Genomic DNA, 4525 nt, shown 5'->3' with positions numbered 1-4525 from the left:
TTAGCACAGAAACAGTTCTATATAACATTTTAGACACATTCTAGACAGTTTATCAGCTAAAAAAAGTTAATTTTGGGGTAAGTTACTCTTTAACTACCTCCTCTCTGTTATTGATCTTTACTGAACGTGTGAACTAAAAAGGGTGATTCTCGCACCATTTTTGCCACCATCCTGACTCGGCGCTGCATGCTTGTCCGTGTGTTCAGGTGGTCAGCCGTGTAGCAGCTCAGCAGGGCTTCGACTTGGACCTGGGCTACCGGCTCCTAGCTGTTTGCGCTGCCAACAGAGACAAGTTCACTCCAAAATCAGCAGGTAAGGCCAGAGTTTTCTCAACCATTGCCTCAGGCCATCTGGCCCTGCTGGCCTGCTCGGGCTCAAAGTTTCTATCTGCATTCTTGGCAGCTTTTTTTTTAGGACTCCCAACCATCACTGCTAGAATGTGGGTACTCTAAGAAAAGTGTTTTATTTTCTGTGGGTTTTGAATAAAGTGTGTTTAGTGTGTTATACTGGACACAAACTTGTCATCGGTTGATGATCACTTCCCGTGGTTCTGCTTACAGTGATGAATCGTTGGTAAAGATGTGGATTGTTTTGAAAAGCTGTTTTCAGTTTAAGGGAAAAGCAGACTGGAGCTCTGTGGAGATGAAGACGTATAGCCTGTCAGTGGCTCAAGAGATAGCAGAAATATTTTGTGATCTTTTACAGTTGGTGATTTGTGGCTTGCACCTGTCTCGAGTTAAGAGAAAATCTCGGCTTTCCGTTTGCTTCCGAGTGCCCGGCCTGTCCACTGGACTCAAAAGTCAGAATCACATATTGTTTGAATTTTCACTTATATTTGATTTATTTTATGGCTTTATTTGGGAATTTAGCTTACATCATCATTTCCTATACTTTCGATGATAACGTCTTTGCCAGTGTCTGTTTGGACGCATGTGTTAATGTAGTTAGAGGGGCTGTGCATAACTTTGTTTACAAGGTTTAATCAAAAATAACTACGGCTCGTGTCTCAGTTTGAAACTCTGACTTTAATTTTTGATTCATTGAATCTCCCTCTGAATAATTTCCTGCATCTGTAGCTGTTTGAAAAGCTGAAAGTACTCCCGCAGTTTATTTTCTAGACAGTTATGTAGCTGTGTACGGTTGGATGTTTAGAGAGGAAAGGAGGTGAGTCTGTGGAAAATGCAGCAAAGATTTCCAGCGAGCCTCCAAGAAGTTTGAGCACAGAGGCCCCTGTCGAGGAGGACGTTAAACTGCAGAGAAACTCCTCTCTCTCTCTCTCTCTGGGAGCCGGTGGGGATGGAGGACACTCCCACAGGGCCCCCGGGGGCAGGACCCGCTCCCCTGACATCCAGCAGAGCTGTTGCTGTGCGACGGAGAAAGGGAGGGAGTCACATGATGGGGCCAGGATGGCGGTAGCAGGTCAGCCATCCAACACCAGATGAGTTAGTGAGAGCAGAGGAGACTTTTTGATGTCCTTCTTTTTAAGATTGTTTAGGCCAAAACCCAGGAGTTTCATCGTCTAACAGCTCAGTTTCCTCTTTCATTTTACAAAATAGGGAAAAGTAAAGAAACATCACTGGGCTGTGTGCTCCGAGAACCTCAGGTCAGTGAACGGAGCTAATAAGTAAATCAAACTTTCCCTTTCAGGCCGAAGTCGTGTGATCGGACCGCTTCGTTTCTGTTATGTCATCCCAGAGCCTCTCCTCAGTGTTCGAGCTGAGCGGAAGGCAGAGGAGGAAATCAATGTTCACAGTCAGCTTAGAGCCGAAATGGTTTGGAGCAAATTGATTAATCGTGGAATGCCTCCAACAATTTAAAGGAATTAACTTTTTCCCTCTTTAGTTATAAGAACAAGCTTCAAAGGGCAAACATTAAGAAGCTTCCTTATCACCACCTATTGATTTTATCAGCTGGCAAATGTAAAACATGAAGATGAGTTGTGAATTAAATCCCTTCTTGTTGGTCTGGAACTGAAAAACTCAACGCCTAGTGTGAGTCAGTGTCCGTCCATTTGAGCTGGTGCCCACGCAGAAACATCTCAGGTGCCTCTATAAGTTTTTGAAACTATGTTTCAGAATAGAAAAAATAACCTTTTTTCTGAATATAAGAGAAAGCAGTGGTGCTGGATTTACCAGGAAAAGATTGTTTTGGAAAGATGGTGTTCCTGTGTGGACGGGCCCTGTGTGAACCATGCAGAGGGGGTTGGCCAGTCCACTTTGCCTTTGTGGAAGTGTCCCTCAGTGCTGGGACAAGCTGGGGGGAGGGGGTGTCTGTCTGCTCGTAGTGACCTCTTTCGTGAATGGGATTAGCCAGCTCTATTAATCTGTGATTACTTGGACTGTCCAACCGCAGGGTGAAGCTTTGCACGTGGACCTCAAAACACACTCATCAGGGCCTGCTCCTTCTTGTCTCTTTCACACCGACATGTTGCACCTCAGGTCCCGCTGGTTTTGATTTCATCCTAAACAACAAGCATCCATCCATTATCTTTACTCGCTTCTTCCTCACAAYAAACGATATTCACTAAATATATTTGTAAATATTTGGAAAAAAGCTTTATCTCAATGTCTTCTGCACAAGGGTCAGAGCAGCGCATTCCCRATTGTTTTCGCCTCAGCGGGCTTTTGGAATTCCTCGGCTCAAAAGAGTGAAAAGAGGCACCGACCTATCAGAGGGGGCGGAGCGACTGAAGTTTCTCAGCTCCTCCAGCCATTCATTCCCACATGTAACAAATGCCTGGTGACGCTTCATTCAGCAGATAATTAGTTCTCACTCTCATCAGGCTCGGATTGTTTTTACACTTGTCTTACACATTCAGGGAGGTTTTCAAGTCTAATCAGCACACACTGTGGGCTGTAGTTAACAGTGTCAGTCTGATTAAAGCAAAAAATACCTAAGTGTTTTTATTCTGTTGTTTTATGCTCTTTTGTTGGTGCAAATGTTGGTGTTTAAGGTGGGACATCAGGAGGCCAGTTTTTTTTAATCTGTTAAGGCCTCAGTAAGCAGGAGCCAGAGAAAGAGTGGGTGTTGTGTTTGTTTGCTTTGTAAAGACAAGGCGGCATGGCCACCTGCTTCATACTGTATATTACAGTGAAATCAAGTCAGTTTGTTCACAAAAGCTTCAAACTTCAAATTTGCCTGGATGGCTTTTAATTTTGGAACAAAGACTTGGAGCTAAGAATAACACAAAGATGCAACAGGTGCCTTCAAGTGGCAGAGTAAATTAAAATATGAATAAATTGTTTTAATACAAGTTGAGGGCTTAAGTATAAGAGTTAGGTAAATATAACTTACTGTATTTATTCATGAATAATACTAGAAATTTAACCCTAAAAATCATCCATAAAGTGGGGGATAGTATTATACATGGATTATTGATAATTAGATTATTATGCTTTGTAAGCTCAAAAAATTATGATCGTATTATACATGAATAAATTTGGTATATTTGCCTTACTTTCTTCCTGAATAAAAATGTATTTATATGTAAATTAAAGTTAAAAACTAGAAATTAATTATTTTAACCCAGTCTTATTCTTTTTCTTCATTTTTACCAAAGCTCAAATAGTTTTATTTGAACCAACCATCGCTGAATATTTGGTAGAATATAAACAATATTTTGGGTGGATTTGAAATGAAAATTTTTTTAAAAAGTTGTCGGAAAGTTAGAATGATGTACAGGTCCTTTCCCTTATCGGGGTTTACGAGGTTAAAGGTCACATACTTGGAAGTWTGTGCTCCTAATTCTCATGAAGAGTTTATGATCGCTGAAGTCTTCATGCCAACCATGACTGATGGGTTAACCTGCATTAGGGGGCCATAAGTCACCCGCCGCACACTTAGCTGATAGTAAATACCAGGAGAGTAAATACAGACAGGAGAGATAAGAGCTGAGCTGCTCTGTCCTTTCTCTCGAGTTGCAGTTTTTACGTCTGCAGCAGTAGTCGGTGATTGGTTCTTCTTCTCCGTATATATCTGTGCAACATTTTAAACTTGATTTACATAGCCTCCAATCATAATGTCATTTTTTTTTTACCTTTTAACCCATAATTATTTGCAATCGTTAGAATTCACACTCGTCACTGATGTTTTTTATTTATTTGCTTCAGGTGGGTCAAGTCTTAAAGTCAAATAATTCTACATCCAAAAAGCCATTTGACAAAGTGTGCTCTAATTGGCCCCTCCTTTCCTAAACCTTTGTGCATCAACACGCAGCCTCCTCCCGCTCCTCCTCCTCCTCCTCCATGCCCCTTAATTACAATGACTAGTTTGATAGATTAAGTCGACTGCGTGCGCGCAAAAGCCGAGGTTAGGGGGGGCTGAAATTGCCACTTCACCTGAGCCTGTTTCAGTTGCCACTTTTCGCGCCGCGCATCTCCCCTCGCAGCGACGGCTGCTTTAAACGGATTGATTGAGGCTCCTTTTACTCRCCGCTCTGGACTCAGGCCAAGACACAGGCTGTCTAGCACATTAGGCACCACCCCCCTTTGCAAGTTTGAAATGTGAGCTGCCTGCATTTTTATTC

Source organism: Austrofundulus limnaeus, unplaced genomic scaffold, assembly GCF_001266775.1.
Source record: "Austrofundulus limnaeus strain Quisiro unplaced genomic scaffold, Austrofundulus_limnaeus-1.0 Scaffold43, whole genome shotgun sequence".
Classification (NCBI taxonomy): Eukaryota; Metazoa; Chordata; class Actinopteri; order Cyprinodontiformes; family Rivulidae; genus Austrofundulus; species Austrofundulus limnaeus.
Note: the sequence above shows the minus strand (reverse complement) of the source record.